The 25,255-nt window shown below is 43.2% G+C and overlaps 1 protein-coding gene across 3 annotated transcripts in view; it reads right to left on the bottom strand.

Annotated features, from left to right (window-relative positions):
• ASIC2 (acid sensing ion channel subunit 2) overlaps positions 1 to 25,255 on the bottom strand; it is a 392,894-nt gene that overhangs the window by 268,838 nt on the left and 98,801 nt on the right. The gene's annotated exons all lie outside the window — the stretch shown is intronic.

Below are 25,255 nucleotides of genomic sequence, written 5' to 3'. Positions count from 1 at the left end.
TCAAATGAAGTCTGGCCTCAATTGAGTTGTGCTGCCCTCTGAGCAGAATCAAATCTCTCACCTGTCTTTGAGTGTCATTTGTCTCTATAGAAATGGGGCAGTGACCGTGAGCCCCTTCAAAAGCACATTCCTCTCCCTTCCCTTTGAATGGTCCTTATGGCCCAGGATGCACCTCTCATCTTAAAAAGGAAAAGCCCAAGAAAGGGCCTCCCAAGTATTTAGGGGAGGTGGAACAGAAGAGAGCAGGAATTCACAGTTTCTTCTCTTCTTCTGTCTTAGTGAGAGAAACCGAGATGGAACATCCTGCTTTGACAGCTGCTGTGATGATAATTAGTTAATGTGTCTTAAGTGCTTTGAAGTTCTAAATTGTCATGTGAGTAATTCTTTACTTTATTAGTTCAGCAAAGAGGCATGAAGGAGCGAATACTATTTACAAACATACACGAGGTTTTTTCCTCCTCTGTAGAAATTGGGGAGGGAGGCCATGAAATGGGAGGTATCTTTTGTGGGGTGGGGGGAAACAACCCTGGCTTGAAAGTGTGGTCCCAATGCTGATGAAAGGGGGAGACAATGGCTTGAGGAGAAGCAGCCTAGCAGAAGCCGACTGCTCCATCAAAGTGACAACAGTCCTTCCCCTCATAGGGGAGGATGTCATCGATATTGTCAGCTGACCAGGTGTGTTCTCTAGGCTCATTGTGAAATGGTTTGTTCCAAGGTGCTGGCTTTAACTATTAAAGGAACAAATCAAGGGGAAAGTTGTCAAAGTGTCCCAAATTTGTCATTATTTCCCATGCATTTTGGAAACAATACATTCTTTCCTCATGGTTATATAATATTATCTAATTATTTTGTTTATGAATCACCTATGAGGCATCCCAAAGTGATTTACAATATAATAAAAACATACAAAACAGTTACACATATAAAAACTGTTATATACGGATATAAAAGCAGTTATGACAACTATGTAAAAATAGTTTTAAAAGACCAATTATCTATCTATATATTTGTACTCATCGGTCGTCATGCAGTAGTTTGCATGGCTGCCAGCAGATGGCACTTGCCTGCAAACTACAGGTGACAATAAGAGGAGGAAGTGGTGGTGATTACGATGAAGTGCTGCTGAAGAAGGAGAAGCTTTAGAGCTGCCACTGCTCAACGGGGAGGAGGAAGGGCGAGTACCCGGGCCAACTCTTCATCCTGATTGGCACTAGCAGCACCAGCAGATTCCACCATCACTTCTGGCTGACTTTCTCCTCACTATGCCACTTCTCCTGCTTGGTCATAGCAGTAGGCAGCAGCAGCGACCAGTCAGGAATAAGAGTCAGCTCAAGCAAGATGGCAGCAATGGAGAACAAGGGAGGCTGTGTGTGGAGATGGGGAAAAGTGAGTTACTGTATATTTGTAGGATTAGGGTGATATACAAATACCTTAAATGTATAAATAAACAACAGAGCAATCACCATGCAATTGGATACTGGTCAGGAGGAGGAGATATTTAAATATTTAAGAAAGGGGTGAAGCAGCTTTTCCAGCCCAATGGCAACATTCTGGGGTGGAGGTGTTGCATTCCAGTGGTGGGTGTGGCCAGTGGCAAAAGGTGGGCAGAGCAATAGATATGACTCTGATCTTTATAAAACAGATTACATTCCAGCTGTAGAAAACTCAAGTGGTTTCTACTACCTACATATACTCTTCTCTCCATCAGCCAAGCAACGGGCATTCTCACATAGGTCAAGGATATGTTCCAGCCAGGCAAAAACACTTGAGGAGAGCATGGAGCAGGACAAATGAGAGGCATGGCCTGGGGAGATGGGTTGTGGCCTGGGGAGAGTCATGAGAGCTGGAGAGAGAATAGAGGGCTGCATTTGGCTCAGGGCCTAAGACTGCCAACCTATAAGGCTTAAAAATGGGCAAGCCAAGTAATATTTTTCCGGAGCTCAACTAGTTGCTTTGCAATTTGAGCTCAGGCAGGAGAAGGGGGGAAAGGGTGCTGTTTAGGGACTTCCGGGTTAGCGCCAGCGCTGAATGGCGGATTTCTCCCGGAGCTCCGGGAGAGATCTGCTTCGCGGGTTCGGGTCCCGCAGCTCACGGCGGAGCAAGGACCCTCAAAAGTCACAGGCGCGTAGCCTGTGAACCGGAGACTCGGCGGGCACCTTTGCCCCCCCCCCCCGACGTTGTGAAATAGCCTTTCTAAAGGTTATAGATCAGCGGAGGGTGCGTGGAGCGGTGCTGAGAGTCGCTTTCACCCAGCCTGCGAAGCGAAGCCGCGTCGCCATTAGCGGAGAGCGCTGACTTCTTCCGAGGATTTTGGATTTAAAAAGAGCAACTTTCCGTGAGTAGGATTGAACTTGCATTAAAAATTGGACACTAAAATTAAGGAATTCGGGCACCGAGACGGATAAGCATTAAAAAGGAAGTCTGCTTTCCGTCCTGCAGCAAGATTAAAGCGAAAGACAGCTAAGCTGTAACTTTTGACAGGAGAGTTTATGAGCCAAGAAACCCAACACCAAGTAAAGAACTCCCCCCCCAGAAGGCAGGAGAGGGGGGGAAGAAGATTTTAAAGGGATTCCCTGCCTGCTTTAAAGGAGATTGAACTGTTTACCGCTGCCTATCTACCTGGGGGTCGGACTGCCGGAGGAAAGGAACCGGCTAAGGACGGTCGTTACAAAAAAGGTTAGAAAGTAACTGATATATAGACTCTGGCTACTCTCAACTTGAAACATCGTATTTGGTTACATAGTAAGTTACTTGCAGGACACTATTGACTTGGATCTTTTATAAAGAAAAGGACTTGGAGGGCTTTTGCTTTTTGGAAGTGTGGGAACAATTTAAAGTTGAGGAACTGACTTTACGCCCTCTAGAGGATTGGGACAGTTTCAGCAACCAAGTGGAATTTAAAACCTGAGAACTTTTCTCTATTGACAGCTTAAGAGTGTGGGAATGACCTTGAACGAAAGACTTTGTTATGGCAGATGGTAAACAGAAAGAAGATTCACAAGAAGCAACTTTGAGATCTGGTAGACAATACAAAGTGGACTCTTCTATGCAAAGAAGGGCCTCTGTATCAGGGGCCTCGGGAACTGCAGCTGTCACAAAGGCAAGAGTGAAAACAATGTCTTCGGAAGAAGCGTTTACAAAGGCCTTGGGAAAAATAAGTGATTCTTTAGAGGAATTAAAGAAGCAAGGTGCTGAAACAAATAAGAAAATTGAAGAAATTTCTGGGAAAATTGATTTAAATACTAAAAGTATAACTGACCTTGGGAATAAAGTGAACTCTAACGCAGAAGCAATTGGGAAACTACTGGAAGATTCATCTACAACGCGAAAGATAGCTGAAGAAGCTAAGGAAATTGCCACTGCTGTTGAAGGGAAACTTCCACCGGTGTACAGGAAACTGGATGAGTATGAACTGACACTTTCTATGCAGGATATGCAACGCAAGGAGAAAAACCTAAGGATTAGACTTGTGCCGGAAAAGGAAGGAGATAACTTGGTGGATTATTTGACAAAAGAGTTTTCTGACTTCTGGAAGCAAGATCTGAAAGAAGAAGAGTTCAAAATAGAGAGTGCATTCAGGTTGGGAATAAGGCAGAAGAAGAATAGACCCAGAGATTGCTTGATAACTCTAAGATCCAAAGAAGAGAGAGATAAAATATTGAACCTGCACTACCAAACAACCCTTCGAATTGAGGATTTTCATATTGAGATCTTTAAAGATATCCCTAAAAGTATCTTGGATGCAAGAGGTCCTTACAAGGATCTGGTGACACTACTGAAGAGGAACTACATACTATTCAGGTGGGAGTTTCCCCAAGGCCTGTCTTTTAAATACAAGGGGAAGAAAAGAAGAATAAAAACAGTGAGTGATAAAGACAAGTTCCTGGGAGAACACGAAGAAGACCTACAGAAAGAGACCTATCCAGGAGAAGGACATCCTTCAAGACTAGATACGGACACAGAACCACCGACAAAGGACGAACAACAATTGGGAGCTGTAGGAGGAACTAAATAACCCCATCATGGCTTTGCAACTTCTAACTTGGAATTGTAATGGTCTAAACAACCCCCGAAAAAGGAAAAATATATTTCATGCTTTAAAGAAAGACCAATTGGACTTGATTTGTTTACAAGAGACCCACGTGACAAGAGCACATAGAAAACTGTTAATAAATAAGAGATTGGGACAAGAATTTATATCTTCAGACAAAGTAAAAAAAAGAGGAGTGGTGATCTACGTAAAGGAAAATTTGCAGCCGAAACAAATTTTTAAAGATGATCAAGGAAGATATCTGGCAATTGAAATTCAATCTCAAGGAGAAAAATTTTTGATAGTGGGGATATATGCACCAAATGAAGGGAAAGCAGAATTTTTTAAGAAGTTGCATGAGACTTTAATGGACTATATGGATTATAAACTGATTATGATGGGAGACATGAATGGAGTAGTTTCAACAAATATGGACAAAGCACAAAGGCAGGTAGTCACAAAAGACGGAAGACTACCAAAAACTTTTTTTGAAATGACTGACAATATGGACTTGATTGACATTTGGAGAACAAAACACCCATTAGAAAGAGAGGGAACCTTCTTTTCTGAAGCCAAAATGACATGGACACGGATTGACCAAATTTGGGTGACTAGCAGTATGGCGTCGAACATAAAGAAAGTGGAAATCTGCCCAAAAACCTTCTCCGACCATAACGCAGTTAAGATGGTGATGAAGCAAACAACAACTGGTTCCTTCAGATGGAGAATGAATGACACCTTATTTAGAGACGAGGAGATTTGTAAGAAGGCCCAAAAAACTTTGAAAGATTATTTTGAAATCAACTTAAGGACTAAAGTAGAAAAAAGAATAGTATGGGACGCAAGTAAAGCCGTGATGAGAGGGTTTTTGATACAACAAAATTCATTAAAGAAGAGAAAGCAAAATGAGAGGAAAGAGAAAATCTTGGAAAAGATAAAAGAAGGGGAAAGGAAATTAAGACTGAAGCCAAAATCACAAGAGATTTTAAGAGAAATTAAATTGTATCAAACACAATATATGGAACTGATGAATCAAGAAATAGAATGGAAAATTAAACAAATGAGGCAAAAGACCTTTGAATCTGCAGATAAATGTGGCAAGTTACTGGCTTGGCAAATAAAGAAGAGACAAAAACTCAACACGGTAATAAATTTAGAAGTGGATGGAAAGAACATATGCAACCCAGTGGAAATTAGGAACTGTTTCCAGAGCTACTTTAGACAATTGTATACACAAGGGCCGCAGAAAGATAAAGACATACAACAATTCCTCGAGAAAAATGGGCTGAAAAAGATTTCCCAGGAAAGTAAGACAATTTTGAACCAGGAGATATCAGCACAGGAAATAGAAGATGCCATTCAAAACATGACGTTGGGCAAATCACCTGGACCGGATGGATTGACTTCCAAATACTACAAAGTTTTGAAGGAAGGGCTTATACAACCTTTGAAGGAAGTCTGCAACGAGATCATGGAGGGGAGAAGGGCACCCGATACGTGGAGAGAGGCCTACATTACACTTATACCAAAGACAGAGACTGAAAAGACCCAACTTAAGAACTACCGACCCATCTCCTTACTAAATGTGGATTACAAAATCTTTGCTGATGTTTTAGCAAAGAGACTGAAAAGAGTTTTGATGGAGGAGATTCATGGAGACCAGGCGGGCTTTCTCCCGAAAAGGCATTTGTCGGACAATGTAAGGAATATAATTGACATTTTGGAGAAGTTGGAAGTGAACATAAACACTAAGGTTGTTTTGATATTTGTGGACGCCGAGAAAGCCTTTGACAATATTTCTTGGAGCTTCATGTTGAAGAACCTCCGGGGGATGGGGGTAGGCCAAGGGTTTGAAAATGGTATAGGTGCAATATATTCTGAACAGAAAGCAAAATTAATTGTAAATAATGTGGTAACAGAAGAGTTTAAGATTGAAAAAGGGACACGACAGGGGTGCCCTATCTCCCCATTACTTTTTATATCGGTCCTGGAGGTTTTGCTTAATATGATCAGGAGGGACCAGTTGGTTAAAGGGATTCAGGTCGGAGCTAAACAATACAAACTGAGAGCATTTGCAGATGACCTAGTACTTACATTGCAAGAGCCAGAAGCTAGCACGAAAAGAGTTTTGGAAATAATTCAAGAGTTTGGTCAATTGGCAGGATTTAAATTGAATAAGTTAAAGACTAAGGTATTGGAGAAAAATTTAACACAGATTGAAAAAGAAAGGTTTCAGAATGAGACGGGGTTGACTGTGGTTAAAAAAGTGAAATATCTGGGTGTGAACATGACAGCTAAGAATGTGAACTTATTCAAAGATAATTATGAAAAAACTTGGACAGAAGTGAAAAAAGATCTGGAGATTTGGTCAAATCTGAAGCTTTCCTTGTTAGGTCGAATTGCAGTTATAAAAATGAATGTATTGCCAAGAATGTTGTTTCTATTTCAAGCATTACAAATTTTGGACAAAATGGATTGTTTCAAGAAGTGGCAGAAAGATATATCTAAATTTGTCTGGCAGGGCAAGAAGCCCAGAATAAAATTCAAGATATTAACGGATTCAAAGGAAAGAGGGGGGTTTGCCCTGCCAGACTTTAAATTGTACTATGAAGCGGCAGCTTTCTGCTGGCTAAAAGAATGGCTGCTTCTTGAAAACACAGACATTTTGGATTTGGAAGGATTTAACAATATTTTTGGGTGGCATGCATATTTGTGGTATGACAAGGTTAAAGCGCATAAAAGTTTCAAAAATCATATTGTCAGAAAAGCACTATTAAATGTCTGGGTCAGAGATAAGGACTTGCTGGAAAATAAGACTCCAAGATGGCTATCACCAATGGAAGCTAAGGCAGTTAAAAAGCTAAATATGGAGTCGAAATGGCCAAGATATTGGGAAATCTTGGAAAAGGAAGGGGACAAATTGAGATTGCAGAGTTTTGAAAAACTAAGAGGGAAGGTGAGAGATTGGTTACATTACCATCAAATAAATGAAGTGTTTAAATTAGACAGTAAAATAGGCTTCCAGGTGGAAAAATCAAAATTAGAGACTGAACTGTTAGAATCCAGTACTAAGAATTTGTCAAAAATGTATGATCTGCTGCTGAAATGGAATACACAAGATGAAATGGTAAAATCAAGTATGATTAAATGGGCTCAGGACATTGGTCATAACATCATGTTTGCTGATTGGGAAAAGTTGTGGACCACCGGGTTGAAGTTTACGGCGTGTAACGCCTTAAGAGAAAATATAATGAAAATGATTTATAGGTGGTACATAACCCCAGTCAAGCTTGCAAAGATCTACCATTTGCCTGATAATAAATGTTGGAAATGTAAAGAAAAGGAAGGTACATTCTTTCACCTCTGGTGGACGTGCCCGAAGATTAAGGCATTCTGGGAAATGATTTATAATGAACTGAAAAAGGTATTTAAATATACTTTCCCCAAGAAACCAGAGGCCTTTCTCTTGGGTATTGTCGGCCAGGGGGTGTTAAAGACAGATACAATTTTTTTTATGTATGCTACAACAGCAGCTAGAATACTTATTGCAAAGTACTGGAAGACACAGGATCTACCCACACTGGAAGAATGGCAGATGAAGGTGATGGACTACATGGGTTTGGCAGAAATGACGAGCAGAATCCGAGACCAGGGAAGAGAAGCGGCGGAAGAGGAATGGAAGAAGTTTAAGGATTATTTAAAGAAATACTATAAAATTAATGACAGTTAGAATGATGTTGGGCTTAAAATAAATGGTTACTATTAGTAATGGTTAAGACAGAGAGAATAAGGATGATTAACATAAATTTATAGCAAAATAAGGGAAGATTCGCTGAATAATTGTAAGAACTTGGAATACAGAAACGGGAAGCAAGAGGAAGTCGAGGAAGTAAGGTTTAAGAAATTAGGACATGAAATGGTACTTGTTTTTTGTTTTGTTAATGTTTGTTGTTTGTTTTTGTATGTTTTGTTTGTGTTAATATAAAAATTGTTTAATAAAAAATATTATAAAAGAAAAGAAAAGAAAGGGTGCTGTTTAACCCCCTTCCCTCAGTCAGTCAGAGGCCTAAGTGGGAGCACCAAACCAAAAATCTTGTATTGCCTTCACACCCTTCTACACCCCCCAGAATTCCCTTTAAGAAAAATGCTTAGCTCGACTGACGCATATAATTATCTGATTAATATATCTGCTTACTAATTGCAAGTCTGGCTTACAGTTAGCAGCAGTGTGTGTGTGTGTGTGTGTGTGTGTGTGTGTGTGTGTGTGTAAGCACCTCTACTTGAGCACTCATGTTTTCCAAACTTCAGAAAGCTAAGGCAAAATTTCCCCCCTCCAATAAATGTGGAGGCATGCTAGTGGATTACTTCTGAATAGCTTTTATTACTCACAGAATGTTTAAGAATAAAAATTACCTGCCCACAGAGGAGGTCCCCACCTCCATTTTTCTGCATGAATCAGTGTTCTTTCTGATTGCAAAGCAGGTAACACCAGAGCAATGACTAATGCAGAGAATCAACAGGCAAACTCCTCTGGGAGAAGGTGATTTGCTAGGGCTGAGATAGTGCAGTGGTACAGCACAGGTTTAGAATGCAAAAGATCCCAGGGGCAATCCCCATCGTCTCCAGGTAAGGTTGTGAAATACCCCCAGAAGAAACTCTGGAGAACAGTGCAGATAATGCTGAGTGCTGCTGAAGTCTGACGAGCAATAAGGTGACTTCTCTCCACCCACTGGAGATTTATTTGAAGGAGACAAAACCATAAGAGTGTGAACTGCACAAAGACTGCAGGGGGCAGCCTCCTCCTATCGGTGGTTACTTTGATCTCATGGGAGGCTTCCTTCCTTCCTTTATTTATTGCGGCACACCAGCAGTTCTCTTGTGGCATGTCAGTTGTGATGAGACACACAGTTTGGGAATTTTTGACAAAGGTAAATAAATGACAGAGCAAAGAATCAGGATAAAATTGTTGTCAAATATTTCAGCTTCTGCCTTTGGGATTTCCATACTTGGAAATAATTCCAGCAAAAGAACACTCACATTCTAAAACGTTACAAACAGGACAAAACAGGTATGCCTGGTGCCAGTAAGGAACTTATGCACTGCCCACCTCCAGTACTCTGACAAAATGAAAATACATCACCAAAGGGGGGGGGGGTTACATAAAATTTGCATGTGCTGATGTATGTGTGTGCATATTACAAATTCAGAAATAATTAGTATAATTTAAATAAAAATCTAATGCATCTCACTATTGTGGAGAAGGCTGTGACTAGCGATGTCAGAGAATTCCGATGGAAACAAAAATTGCCAGTGTTCACTTAATTGTCTCATGTCCAGAGAGACAATACCCTATTTGGTATTTGCTGCTACTGTTGTTCTCAGCCTGCAAACTATGCATAATTGATGATGTGTGTCTCCCCCCCCCCCCAATTTAAATTGCATTTCCATTGCATTGTAATGAATGGTGTGGAAATAATTATATCATTAATTACATTAAACGTGTAACTTGCATAAATTATACAAGTAATTATATAAACTACATTAAATAGAGGACAGTGGGATGAATAACATGGTATATGGTGGCAACCAAAGTGCAGCAGAACAGAAACAGTGCTGATTATGATGAAGACAAGCTTGGAACGGAAATCACTGCCTTCCGACATCTATAGCTGTAACTTGGCAACGTGCTGTATGCCAGGTGCTGTCCAAGTGCTGACTGCTGATTCTAGGGCCCCTGCTGCTCTCCCTTCTAGGCTTGGACTGAGCAATCCTTCAAACAGAGGACTCCTTCCAACAGAGGACCATCCTCTCTAAAGTAGGACAAATGGCTACCCTAGGTGTCAGGTGCCATGGTCCTGAGCAGCCGCCAGAAATGTTGACACAATCGGGGAGGAACCAGCTGGATCAGGGAGACAAAAGGTGCAAGCTACAGAGAGGCTGAACCCATAACTCGGTCCTGACACTGAGTGAGAGCTTGTCAGCTTGGATTCCCTTGAGCCAAATTGGGACCTTTGGAGATGGCACCCCCTTAGCCAGAGTCCCTTGAGGAACCACCATTACCTTAACAACAAGGTCCTCATGCTTCCCAGTGCCTGATTACCAGTGCAGGCAATGCAGCTAGTGGAATCTGGCTGAAGTGGGATGGAGTGCTGGGGTTCCAGGCCAGCAGACTACCTCTTTAAGTCTCTCTGATGCTTCTGGCCTTGTTACATACATGCATACTTCATTTTATTTGTATGCTGTTGTTCCTTAGTTCAAACCATGTTCAAGGCAGCTTACAACATGAAGAAACCCCATAATTATATACCGTACATAGCAAAAGTAGTCATAAAGAATAAATAAGACATCAAAAAGTATACAACCAAATTAAACAATATTTCAGGCCTGACAGACAAGACAACCTAGTTCTCCCTTGAAATGACAAACCTGTGTCTGGGTCATAACACTTCAAAGTGCATTGGGGGCAAGGGTTCCCAAAGGCAGGGAAAGTTTCCCCCCTCCCCAGGTGAAAGGTGAATTCCCCAGTTCCCAGATTTACTTTTAAAATAAAGAGTACCTTTCTAACATTTGTAGATCCTGAGAGATGAGGTAAAATGCACAGTGCACAATGTCTCTCTCTCACTCTCTATTGGTGAGAAACCAGCCCACTTCCCCCCGCTCCCCCCTCAAAAAACGTTCCTGCAAACGGACATGAATGGGGGCTTACACAATAGGGCAAAAGAGCCCTGGTGGATGAGACCAGTCGGGCCTCCAACCCAGCATCCTGTTTGCAGCCAGAGGCATCTGAGAAGCCCACAAGAAGGAAAGGAAAGCAATATCCCTTTTCAATTACTATGGCTTTCAAGCAACTATATTCAGTGGTGCCTCTGGACCTGAAGATTGTATGTATCCATATTTTTGTATGGAGGAGCATGAGTGAATGCTTCTCCAAGCGACCTCCCTGCCCGCCCACTGCAAAGTCTGTAGATAAAAACTAGCATGCTGGGAAGAAACATGCCTTCTCCTTACATACTAGTATTTTCTGTGCAGGGATCTTGTTTTCTCAGTCTAGGGAGCAACATTCACTCCTCCAGTTCTCTGAAATGCTCCAGCCCAGACACTGGAATGCCACCTTTGTGAAAAATAGGACCTCAGAAAGAGAGGACTTATGGCCTCACTTAAAGTGAAACTCTCGCAAAATCCCCTACAGTCAGATTTGCAGCATTCCTCCCAGACACCCACACCTACACCAAGCCTTCTACCTTTACAGACTGCTGTCCTAGTTAGCCACTCCAAAGCTTGCCTACTGCTAAGACTGGTCCTAATAACATGCCAACAGTGGGAGGTTACTCACTACAGCTGCATTTCATTAAAATGGACAACTCCAGGCCCCATTCCAGCTACGTCTGTCTAGAGTACATATCTGGCAGTCAACGCACACATTCTGGACTTACTTCTGGACAAATGACTGAGCGGAATGTGTCCCTTGGACACTAAAGGACAATTGGAAAATAACAGCAGCAACAATAATAAATATTAATAATCAACAGTCAAAGCTAAGAGCTAATGGACTGCTAGCTCAATGTAGCAATAAAAGAAGCGACGGTGCCATTAAGTCAAATTACACCTGCTATAAATAATTCCAGCACTACTGCTCAAATGTGTGGGGGGGGGGAGGAACCTTTATGGAATATCACTGCTGTTTTAATTAAGAAGAACAGCTCTTCTACAGGAGGACAATCTACGACAGGTTAATTAAAATGTTATTTGTTAAAAAGCCCATTTATGGTCTCCTCCTGAAATTGCTTGGCTCACTTCCTTTTTCCACAATGCACAGTATGCAATGCCAGTTATTCTTCTGATCAGTTGTATAGCAAATATGTCCACCTCGCTGATAGCTCAGTAGCAATCCAGTAGTGGTTGCACTGTATAACCAGGGATGTACCAAACTATGGGAGAGGGGGAGGAGACATGTTTTGTAAACGTTTTCATGACCCCGGAAAAAACAACTCCCATCTTAAGCTATTAGAGTGAGTGCTTCCAATGGCATTAAAGTATTCACACGACAGAGAGAGCGAACATGTCCACCTTTCATCAAATCACAGCATGCACATGCACACACCCAAAGCGGAAAGTAGAAGAAGCAGGGTTATAAATGGTGATAAATCTACTGAAGGCAGCCAAAGTAGCTGTTGATCTTTGTTGGAAAATTGCCTTTATTGGAACAGGTCCCCCCCCAAGGTACACACTGTAGCTAAATAACTAATTTTATAAAAGACAGAGAAGGGCATCTTAAAGAGAATCTTTGCTCAGAGATGATCTGCATTCATTAAGGTTTGGAACAATACAGTTCAGAGCAATAACTGCACAACAAATTTTGAGGTGCTGAACATCTTGTCTTTGAAGAACTTGTGGATCTGAGGACCCACAAAAACTCCCTCTTTAATTTTCACTTCACTGAGTCGAGGGAATTTGTCAGCCAGGTACTTGAAAGCTGATCCAGTCCAGTCCATGGCTTTTACAAAGTTTTTCACTAGACTGAGTTTGAGGTGTTGGATAGCAGCAGGGCAGTAGTGGGATATTGTGTGTTTCTGCCAGTGCTGGGTGTTACACATTCTTCTCTCTGACCTTCAGAAATTTCCTCTGCACCAGTCTCTTTTCACGTAGTGCAAAGTCTTTCCTCGGCTGCCCTATTCACATAAGAAACAGCAGTACTTCATATATTCCAGCTGCAGACCCATCAACACTGTCACTGCCTTCAAGTCACTACAGAGATGCCAGCCAAACTTGCTGGATTGAGGACAGACTAACAGCTGTTTTAGGTTGTCATAGGTTTCTTTCATGTAGACAGTATGTCTGGCTGGAATGGATGGAAGTCTATTTCCATTATGCAGCAACACCATCTTGAGACTGAATTTCGAGGAATCTGTGAATAGTCACCATTCTTGCTAGTTATGTGTGATTCCGGGGACATTCATCAGGCCATCTACATTGTAGCAGAACACAAAGTCACCTTTCTTTCTGAAGTAAGGTGAAAACTGCTCATGACAGGCGTGAAATGAAGTCACCCAAATACTTTCCTTAAGAAGATTCCATTGTTGAAGTCTTGATTCCAGTAACTCCTCTTTGGCCTTGGACAGCTCTAGATCATGAACAAGATGATTCAGTTCTTCTTCTGTAAAAATGTCTGGTACAGATGACTCACTGTGGCAGACGTATGGATCATCAGGAGACACAGAAGGCAGAGGAGAACCCAACATCAGTTTGCAGTGCAAGCACAAGTTTACCACCTCAATGAGAAGTAGGCATGGGGAGACATCTGTGCCATGTGTAGAAAAACACAGGATCTAGGCTACTAAAATTTCTTCCCACCTCTCCCTAACCTCAGCCACTGCTGTATAGGATTGTGGGCCCTGCTATACATTTCAAATTGTTCCCCCCTCCTTTTCTTATAATTATTGGTTTGGGAAGGAAGGAAGGAAGGAAGGAAGGAAGGAAGGAATCCCAAAGCACCCTAAGAAAACCTTGAGTCTCAAGGCCCCAACTAACTAACCATTCGCCTTCTCATCTGGGTCCCCATGCTGCCCATTGCTGGATGACCGGCACAAACAATAAGGCAAGGGGGCAATGATGGGGGAAAGATGGAGCACTGGACTCCAGGTTACTCCCACCACTTCCAATGAAAAGAGGCAGGACCTAAAACAATAGCCTGGGCATGAAGGCATGGAAAGCCTCATTTGCACGCCTCAAAACAAATTGCTCATCTAGAACTCTCCAAGGTCCTGCAACTCCAACCTTAGCTACTAGAGTGACTGCATTGTCCTTGGGTCAGGAGCAGGAAAGCTCTGGGGGCTCCTGCTGGAAGTCAGAATGGAACAGAGACTCATGCATGTACATTTATTCATACTCTGTGTCCATCTTCTCTTCTCTCTCATACACTTGTCTGGGCCCATGCAATGCCCACTGCAAAGATCAGAAAGGGTATCCATAGCCAAAATTATCACACAAATAGTGGAGTTTAAAAGACTGCGGCCCATGCTCTCTCTCTCTCTCTCTCTCTCTCTGTGTGTGTGTGTGTGTGTGTATGTGAAATTCCATGACTTAATTTGATTCCCTCCCCTTCATTCACCCCCTCCCCAACTTAAGATGATGGTAAGTATCCTAAAAGGTTATCCAAAGCTGGCTTTCAATTTGCAAATAAAATAAAGAAGTAATTATCTGTGAATAATTTGCTTCGGGTGGGTGCAGCCACCACAAAGCTCCTCATGGAAGAAAGCTTGGGGGAAATTGGGCGTGAAGATGTCAATTCCTGCACCACCAACACTCCCCCAGGATCACTTCAGCCATGAAGGAACAGTCTCACTTTTCACAGAAGGATCAGGAGAAATGGGGGTAGGGTAGGACTCTGGGTTGCAGCTTGTGTTGTGTTGTGCTGTCTGTCACTTTGGTTCCCTGAGATAATTAAGGCAAAGAGTATGCACTGCCCTATGCCCCTGCCCTTTGGGGGGGCAGATTGGAGGGGAGGATGAGGTTATTCTGACACCCAGGTTTTTGCAAAGGCAGGGGATCTCTGTCTTCAAAAGAACCACTTCCTTACTGTGTCCCTCCCTCCCCCACCATTTAGGCTACTTAGATATCTGCATACTGGTCCACATTTCCCAAACAGAGGAGGTGAGAAGTGTGTGTATGGAAGGTGGGTAGGGAAGAGTGGGGTGCTGGGGAGCAAGGGGGAAGCCTAGAAATAATATGTGGTTGTTGAAACAATTAAATCCTAAACATCTGCCTGGTTGTGAACCACCACAGAAACGCATGCCTTGCTTTGTGCTTTTCCCCATCTAGCCAAGGCACAAGCACCCATCAGTAAGATAGAGTGTTTATACAAGGCCCATAAATAAATAAGCAGGACAAATCCTAATAATACTTTTATTTCTCTGTTTCAACAACTAATTGTTGAGTGGGGAGAATCATCTTAGGTCTCCGTTGTGCAAGCAACATGCTTTAATGAATCTCTCTTTGTTTTCCGAAGATTAATAATTAAAACCATGAATACTTGTGTTGTGTTCCTAAGGAGGACGCTTGAGTGGGAGGCTTAGCCAGGAATCAGATGCTGTTGCTGGGGGCAGAGGTCAGAAAGGAGGAAAACATTTGGAAGAGGCAGCCTGATCTCCTGCCAGTCCTACCCTGAGACCTCCTTGGGCTGGAATGGATATTGGGTACTGATGGGGTCAATTGATGGACAAACGAGTATATTATGTGGGGAGATACCTAAATAGTTTTCAGACCTTTCATGACTGACTGATTGTAACAGAAAATGAGCCATGAGAAGGGATGGCAGGAAAGAGGGACTACTTAACCCTTTTTCTTCCCATGGTTTATCATCTCAAAATTGCCCTCCTCAAGCTTTGCTTCTCATCACAGCAAACAAGTTATGAGGGAAGTAGATGGGGAGAGACATTTTGAGTGAGAAAAGGGTTAAGCAGCCTTGGCCTCCCACTGCTCTTCGGCTCCTGATCACAGCCTTCAGTGCTGCTTTTCAGATTAAACAACAGCAACAGCAGGCTGTTCACAAGCTTCCCCTATAATCAGGCCCTGAGGCTTTTGCTGTAAGTTGCATGTTTGCATCATGTCTCTGCTTCAAGGGAGAAAAGAGATGGGCTGAGAGATCACATACAAGACAGCTTGAAAACGATGCAGACAGACTGAATCTATTTTTTTAACCATTTATTCTGCCTTTTTGAGTTTTTGAGCATTATGTTCACTTCCTAAAAAATTCTGTGAGTTTGGTTAGATCTGTAACTTGTTTTTTGGTGTGTTTTTTTTTTTAGCTATATGGTTGCAAAGCCTAAGAACCTGCATGACAGCCACAGGCCATCATTGTCATATTCCTGTATAAATCAATGAACCAAACCAAAGCCTCCATCGCCATCTTGATAGTCTCTAATGGCGACATTCAAGGCACCTGGGGTTAGACCTAGGGATTGACTGGCAAGTTTGCTTATTTGCATGCCTGCCTTGTTCCTTGATAAAGTGGTGTGGGTGGGTGACAAAAAGGTGGGGGGGTACAGGTAAGGAGAAGTGAACCTTTCCCTCCCATTCTGCAGTCCTTTCTCCCAGCCTGGCTCCAATACTAGAAAAGAACAATAGAATTAATGGAATCTTCTAGGAAATCCATAACTGGAGCATTCCCAACAGATGGCTGCCTACAAGCCGAGCCTATTTGACCTCCAGTGAAAGAGAGCCTGCCATCCCACAAGGAAATTGATTCTATGGTTCAAAGGGGGCAGGCAAAAGCAACAACAGGGCCCTACCCCAGTCAGAGTGTCCCCTCCCTTTCTCAGGGCCAACATTACATTACTGTAGTATTTTAGAACTCTCTCTCTCTCTCTCCTGTTCCCAAAGTGACCAGCCAGATGGCTATGGGAAGCACTCAGACAGGATCTGAGCGCAACAGCACTCTCCCCTCCTGCTGCTTCCAGCCACTGTATTTCAGAAGCATTACTGCCTCCAACTGTGAAAGCAGACCATATCCATCAAGGCTGGTAGCCACTGATAGCCATATCCTCCATTAATTTGTCTAAACTCTTTCGAAGCTATCCAACTTGGTGGGCATCACTACCTCTTGAAGGTGCGAATTCCAGAGTTCTGCTATATACTGTCAGGAGCTCAAGTCAGGTGTAGGTCAGCAATGAAACAACAAAGCACTCAGTGTCAGTGAAACTAAACACAGTGAACTCAGTGAAACAAACACAGTTCAGTCCTAGTGGTCACAGCAACTCTTCCCAGTAGGTCTTGTCCCAATGAAGCAGTTGTGAGGACTGAAGGTCCCTGCCTTTCCACCACTCTCTAAGGCTCTTCCCTCAGGTCCTTCTCCACAGCAACCTAAGGCTTTGTCATTTTGCCTCTCATTGCTCTGCCCTCTTCATTTGTCTGGGTGTTCTGGAAGACCAGGAGGGAAGGGAGCTGCTTGCAGCAGGAAGAGGAGGCTCCATGGATTCTTCAGCAGCCTGCCTCATCTCATCTCCTGACTCCCCTCCTCTCCTGCTTCTGGTGCCTCCCACCATTCCTCTGGGTCCAGCCAGTCCATGACATACTGGGGTGTAAGTGGAATTTTCTTTTATTTGTCCTGAAACTTCAAACATATGGCTTCATTGAATGTCCATGAGTTCTAATGTTATCCACTTTCTTCATGCCATGTCTGATTTTATAAACCTCTATCACGTCACCTCTTACTTGCCATTTCTCTAAACTGTAAAGCCTGTTGTTACCTTTTCCTGATAGTCCCTTGATCATTCCAGTTGCCATTTCCTGAACCTTTCCCAACTCTACAATATCTCATTTGAGGGAGTTGCACATTAGACTATTATATTCTGAACCAAAGAATTACAGGGGCTAAAATAAAATAAAAAATGTGACAGACATCTGAAAGTATTAAAGGATTAACACACTTTGACCCTATGCAGATTTCTTAGCCGAGATAATGGCAAAATTAAAAAGTAGAGTAATGAGGAAAGGATCACAAAGCAGGCAGCAGGGGGGCAATAGGGAACAAATTGTTAGGAAAGATAAACATTAATGATTATCACAGAGTCTCAGAGGAGAAGCTAGAGGAGAGACTGAGAGAAAGACTGAGCCAAACAATCAGAGCAGGCATCATCTCTTTTCAACGGGGATATCAGACTATAGGTCCCCACAAATCTATTCACCAGAGATCTCTCATCTGTGAAGTTTATGCTTTAGGACTCAGTTTCTCACAACACACACACACATGCTGCACCCCAACCAGGGTCTCTACTACACTGCATGGTTTCTGGTGTAAAAACAATTTTTCCCCAGTGGCGAGATCAATCTGTGCTGTTCTTATAAAAGCCGATTAATTCTGTGGGCAGGAAACTCACTGCATGCTCCCCAGCAAGGATAATGACAGCAAATTGAAGAGCATAATGGAAAGAAGGGGCACTTTTCTCCAGGCCACACTGCTGGTTGGTGATTAACTTGATGGTCCATTACCACAAGGAAAGGTCTCACTGGGTCAGATAGTCTCATTCCTCATGCAACAGAGCAGCATCAAGACAGTACGGTATTGAGAGGTTGGTATTCTGGGTTAAAAAGCAGGGGCTGGGAGTGGGGAATACCATTGTCAGTAATTAGTTCAAAGTTCACCCTCCAGTCTAGAAGCTCTCCTTAATTTATCCCAGATATGCATAAAGGCTGGCAGTTCCCTGTACCCTGCACATGCTCAGCTGACCTTTCATGCACATTTACTTTTTGGAGAGAGGCAATCCTTGAGGTATTGAGGTCCTGAGCCGTTTAAGGCTTTACAGGTCAAAACCAGCACTTTGAATTCGGCCTGGAAACTTTGCAGCCTGGCCAGGATCGGTATATTATGCTCAAACCGTCTTGTCCCAGTGAGCAACTGGCTGCCAAATTCTACACCAGTGGTTTGGGTTCAAGGCCCACACCCCAGTCAAGGGCCCACTATCAGTCCTGGTGCTGCTCCTCTTCCTTGCTATGCCTTCCAGATCCACACCATCTATTTAAAGCAGACTAAATCCCCATTTAAAGTGCATGGCTTCCTGCAAAGAATCCTGGGAACGGTAGCTTGTTAAGGGTACTGAGAACTGAAGCTTTGTGAAGGTGGAAAGCACAGTTCCCAGGATTCTTTGCAGGAAGCCATGCACTTTAAATAGGTGTTGCCAAGTGAGGAGGTAATGAGAAGAGCACCAACCACTGTATACATTGTCCAATCTCTCTCCTAGGGCAGTGGCAGTATGTGCTGGGCCTAGAGAGGGGAAAAGAGAGACAGATGAATGGACTGCATCAGCAGTGCCAAGGAAGAGGAAGTGGGTGCACACAGGGAGAGGGACCTGCTAAAATCAACTGTTCAAGAGTCCTGGAAACAGCACTGGTGCCAATGTTCACAGTGACAATTTAACCTCTTTAAATCTTGTCAACGAGGAAAGGCCAATGGGTTATCCCAGCATTGGGACAAGGGAGCTGCCCCAGGTTGAGAGTGACCAAAGAGTGTGTGTTGGGGAGGAAGAGAGGTGAGGGGAACTCTGGCTGACAGGTGTGTCTCACAATCACGTAAGAAGAAAGATGTTCACAGTGGCAATTTAATCTCTTTATTATGTATTCAAAGACCCAAACAATATAAAAACAATAACCATACAGGTAAAAATATCAGAACATACAAAGTACATTAAAATGGCTGTAATACATATTTGAGATGTCTGGAATATCTAAAACATATCTAAAATATGTTATGCAACCCAATACCTTCCAATATGAAAGGCAAATGTGGGTTAAAATGAATAAACAAACAGATTAAAATTTGTAACAACAGCCAGACAGGATAGGTTTAATCAGGGGAGACTTCCTTTTGTGTTTTTGCAGCCAGGAGGAGAAATCTAGCCACCACCCACAGAAACCTCTGCGAAGTGTAACAGGGCAGACAGAAATGTCCATAAGCATACAATGGGCCTGTGCCGCATCCAGGCATGGCCCCCTGATGGGAGCCCGCTATCCCCATGTGCTTACAGAACAGTCTCTCTCCAACACATGAGAAACTGGTTCTCATTTCAATTCCCTCCCCTTTTTGAACCAGGCATTTCAACAAAGGATGCCGTATGATTGGTTTCGCCCGCTCTTTTCTTTCTAGACCGCAAGGCTTTCTGCATTCCCCAAGCAACAAGTCCCTTGATTATCAGCTCCGCAGAAAGGCCATGTTTCCAGGAGCTTTTCATGCAGAGCATGAGGAGCAACTGTTAAGTGGTGCTTTGTATTCCGTGCAGACACGCGGCTGTAGGATGTTGGCGCTGAAGGGAAGCATTTGATCTCTACAGAGGGCCCAGCAGGCAAGGAGCTTCTAATTATAAAGGTGGTTTTGCAGGCAAGCCAGGAAATATTGGGGTGGTGCAGGGGGCATTCAGAGCTTGCCAAGCCAACTCCTCCCAGGGCACATTTTCCTCCTCAGCATGAACCTGCTGGGGACCAGCTGTCCCCATTGGGTTTGTTCTTCTTGTATCGTACACTTGGAAAGTAGAAAAACTACTCTTTCATGCATGGGGGGGGGTGGAGCCCAGAGTGTGTGGCACACAGGCCAGTGGGGACAGGTGTAAATGCCACCCTCCACATCTCCTTGATTACACCAAGGCAGGGCAGGCAACAGGCAATGTGGGAAAAACCCAACAAACGTCACAGAGCACTTTTAAATCCCATTGACTTGAAATGGTGATTTAAAGCACAAGTTTAAATGTGTCTTCTTTAAATGCATGAGGCTTAAAGGGGCTTAACTTTGGCCCATAGTCATTCATTTATAAAGTTACTTGTGGGCATGTGGAGGGAGGGGGCTTGTGTGTTGCAATGATTTCTTGGAGTTTTACATACAGTTCCATTGCACCATGTTGTGAATCTCTGCCAGGGAGGGCCAGGCCACTGTGCATCAAAGGTGGCAGACAGGATTTGGCCTCAATGCTAGAGAGCCCCAAAATGCTGGGCTTCATTTTCTCCAATGGGATTGAAAGGTTGCCGTGCACTGATGTGGGAGAATATAAAGAGGAAGCATTTGGAGCAACGTTAGAAACTGAGATATGAAAACTAGGAGCTAAATGGCACCTAGGTAATGGGCACAACAATGGAATGTCTAAGCACACTTTTTTAAATAACAAGAACACAAAGCTGAAAATGAATGAACTGCAGCTAAAATATTGTGTTCATTTTTCACACGGTCTAGTCCTTCCCCTGCCCACCCCCCTAATATTCTTAAGAGGGTCTCTTCTCCAGTCTTCAGAGAGTAGTTGGAATTGGCAGAAAAAGGTCCTCATTTCCTTCCACTTTGCAGTTTTAATATGAAATCTTAGGCAAAGTACTGCACCCAGAGCTCAGAAACTGCTTGCGCTAATGAAACTCCCTGACACAAAGTGCGCCTAGAACAATGGGAGTTTCGAACACTGATTTGGAGATGTCACTGGGATGGTAGTTATGCTTGTTCTCTGCACCCAGTGGCCCAATCCCACAGGGCTTATACCTTTTCTCACATCTGCTTATATAAGCTTCTGTTATATAAGCTTCTGCCTCCTATCTCTGCATATGCTTATCCTCCATTTAGTTTCTTGATCACAGTAACGTGTCACAGAACTTCGGGAACTGTTGCATCCATCCATCCCCCCCCCCCTCTCTCCTCTCTCACCACCAATCTGTTTATTCATCTTCCCCAGTGCAATCCTCCAATAATCCAGTACAGGCTTGGATACAAGGCCATGCTAAAACAGTCAGTCTAAATCTTTCAAGGCTTTACGCAGGAAGGATGTGCACTCATGTTCACACTGATCAACTATAAAGTGAAGCTTTCATCAACTAGATTGAGGGGGAGGGCAGTGTTTTCTGTGATAGTTTACCCTTATGTATTCATTTTTACGATATTTATATACAGCTTTGCAGGCCAATTTTACAAAACGACTGACATAAAAGGATTAAAGTGATGGGCATACACTGAAATTATATAATAGGTCAGCAAATACAAGATGTGGATGGGTGACCCTGCAAAGGGTTGTGTTCAAAAAGCCCTACTCAAGAATAGACACACCAAAATTAAGTACCCTAACTTAGTCGTGTATATTAATTTTCATGGATCTACTCTGAGTGGAGCTAACATTGACTAGCACCCAAGGTCTGTAGTTTGGAACCAGAATATGAAATGTGTAGTGCTGTCCAAAGTGCTGCAGAGAACATAGAAAGAGACCAGCTGCCCATCTGGATGGTTTAATCATCTCTCCTTTGGCTTCAGGTTGCAACTGGGAGTTGAACTGGTATTTTTTGTCATAGTCTGAGCTGTATCACACCTCCCTTGCCCACCCACTATAGCCTCTATCACCCTCTCATGCCCCCAACTGCTGCATGCCAAGAGCCAGAGAGTACTTAATAGCAGGCAAATTACAGATAGGCTAACGATGCAGTTGAGGTGAAGGGTAACTGTTGTATATTGATCTGGCTAATGAGGCGGAAATGCAAAATTACAGTCGTTCAGACTATTTATGCATTAAGTACCTTCTGCCCTAAAGGGAGTCCAGCTTTGCCCGCAGCTCACCCCTCCCATCTTCAAGGTGGTAGTGCTCCTTTGAGGAGTTCTATATCTACTGGTTTTATTGGAGCACAGTGAGATCAGGAACACTTTCCCTCTTAAATAGTGGCGTATGCTTTGACACTGAAGGCAGGTGGTTGAAGAGGGAAGAGGCATACAACAGTTATTCCGCGGCACTGAAAAATTACTCTGCACATAATCAGAAGACCTCTCAAATTATTGCTTCCAGTGCAGAGCTTTGACAATTAAAACAGTTTATGTGTCCAAGCCATGAAGAAGCACATCTTTGAGCTCCTAGGGCATGAACAGAGAATTCCCAGTAGCAGGTCCATGACAGGGCAATTCCTTTATCTTGAAGATTCGCCAACATTCATCTGAACATCTTTTCTAAAAAAGCTGTAAAGCTTTCTTGTTTGGACTAGGGTTAATGCCTTGAGTTAAACAGGAGCCAGGTTTTATTGATCACTGCCCCTCTTTCAAGGAGCTCAAGTCATGCATTTATGCCATGTTATTCTCACAACATTCCTGTGAGGTAGATTATGCTGAGAGTTATGCTGAGACTTTTTGAAAAATGCACCAGAAAAAAAGAAATAAAAATGTACCAACAACTGGTTATTTTAGTTTGACAGGGTTGTTGTTGTTTTTTTAAAAAAAAATGTTGTAGCAGCCTTAGAGATGAAGCAGATCAAAAATTTAGACAGGAAACAAGAGGTTCAGCAGTAAAGGCTCAGTGCATCTTGGCTCAAATTCATCCCTGTGCTCCCAATCAACATATAACAGCATGGTGCTTCTACAAAGAAACCCTGCTTGGGTTTTTCTCAAGAGCCCTTTGCACTCGCAATCCAGGATTGCATCTTACAGTTTATTTGGAGCAATAAAATGATCGTCTGGGAAATTTATAATGCAACAATTTTTAGAATGAGTGCAAAACCTCTTGGAGAAGCATTCTTGTGCACTGACAGCAAATTATCTATCATCTATCTATCTATATCCATCTATCTATCATCTTCAAAACTGTATTAGTTTTTAAACAGAGATGGAGAACCTGTGTCCCTCCAGACGTTTCTGAACTACTACTCCCATCATCCCCAATCGTTGGCCATGCTGGCTGGAGCTGATAGGACTTGGAGATCAATAAGAGCTACCCAATCCTAGGTTTAAAATGTGACACTGCAGTACAGCCTAGTGAGCTATGAACCAGGAAATCCTAGATCAAAATTGACCACTCAGGAACATACTCGGTAAGCTCGGTAAGCTGGGACAAGGAACCATTTCAGCCATAGCATCTTCAATACATTAGGGTAATACTAACATGAGGGTAATACTAATACTAATTTCACATCGCCTTTGCGAGAATTACTAATTATTATAAATACTAAGAACTGATCATTTAGTTAAGTTATTTCTCAAGGGCATCTGTGTCTTCTCTGTAGTAGCAAGATAAATATCCCTTATTTGCATTGACCATATTTAGCATTGCTGTGGACATTGCTGTGGTGACTAATGCAGTTAATAAACCTAAAGGGATCATAAATAAGTGGAAAGAGGCCATCGCCTAGCAGAGCACATGTTCTGGATTCAGAAGGTCACAGGTCCAATCTCTAACATCTGCAGTTTCCAAAAAGAAAAGGTTATCCGGTAGCATGGCTGGAAAAGACCCCTGCCTGAAACCCTGGCCAGTTGGGAGTTGATAGCACTGGACTAGGAACAGGGGTGGGAAACCTGTGGCCTTCCAGATGCTGCTGCACTCAGCCCTAGCCACTATGATCAATTGTTGAGGGTTAGTGGGAGTTGTATGGGGTGTTAAGAGAGGGGCGGTATCTCTGGTGGGGAACACATTGTGCTCCTTCTGGGGTGGTTTGTCCACCTTTGGTCTCCACCCTGTACTCAGTTCTCATTTGTGGCTCCTAGAAGCTGTCAGCACGTAACAGTGGCTACACACTGGGAACAGCTTCAACTGGCTGGCTAAACCAAGTGAGGGTAGTCGATGGGTCTCAAATCCTTGGTGAGTTAGGGACTTCCCCCGCATGTGAAGACAGGCTCAGTAAACTGAGGGGATGAGAATAATGGTCCAATGATCAAGAAGGCAGTTTCTGCATATGCTGTAGAAGGAAGTGAGGGACAGGTAGGGCTCACCAACCTGGGAAGGTAGCCCATCTAAGAGAAAGAAAACTAATGCTAAATCTCCACTGCATTGTGGGACATCTTCAGGAGATGCCCTGACTCTGCTCTGGCTAGATGAAGAGCCATGTGGTGCCCTCAATACATTTGTACTACAACTCCCACCAGTCACAATCAGCGTGGGCAACGGTCAAGAATTATAGGTGTTGTAGTCCAGCAACATCTGGAGGTCATCAGGTTGACTATGCCTGCACTGGATGCTGCTGCCTGGCCGCTGACCTCATTGTCCTCCCCCCACTCAATAAAATGAGCAAACATAGTCATGTCATTTAAATAGAGCCTTTCAAGTGTTCAGGCAGCACCCTCGTGTGGCTAAAAGGAACAAGAGGTAAGCCTCATGATTCTCTCTAGTGCTTGCAACAAGCTCAATGGCACTGAGACATGATGCTCTAGTCACCCCATCTCAGAAAAGACAGCACAGAGTTTGAAAAGGTGCAGAAAGGAGCAGCCAGAATAATGAAAGGGTTGGAGAATCTTTCCCTTCCAGAAAATACTAAAGCTTCAGGAGCTATAGATCAGAATAATTTTTTAAAAGACAAGCAAGAGGGAGGCACGTTATGGAGAGAGTGGATGGGGGGAGAATTTTTCTCCCCCTTTCCATGATTGAACTTAGGTCCACCCCGTTAAGGTGCTTGGCAGTAGGCTCAAGCAAGGCACAAGCAACACATAACAAAGGAGATTTGGCTGGTTTGCCAGCTACACCCCCATCTGTGGGGAAAAGGATGGTTTCGATGGGTCTTTGGTTTGGATAAAATGCAATATACTCCATTTCTTGATTCACTGTCACTACACCATACGGTTAAACTGGTCACCTCTCTGTCCATTTCAAGAATGGGGAATTGAGACTAAGGGGGCCACTGACTGGATCCCTTCCTCACCCCAAAGCAACTGCAGACTGGTGATCAATAAAGCCAAAGCCTCCACCTTACAGCCCATAATTTAGGCAGCTGCTGTGGTGCAAGCAAGTGAATGCCTGGGGCTGCCCT

Source organism: Podarcis raffonei, chromosome 13, assembly GCF_027172205.1.
Source record: "Podarcis raffonei isolate rPodRaf1 chromosome 13, rPodRaf1.pri, whole genome shotgun sequence".
Taxonomy (NCBI): Eukaryota; Metazoa; Chordata; class Lepidosauria; order Squamata; family Lacertidae; genus Podarcis; species Podarcis raffonei.
The sequence above is the reverse complement of the archived record's forward strand: the minus strand, read 5'-3'. Positions and strand labels throughout refer to the sequence as shown.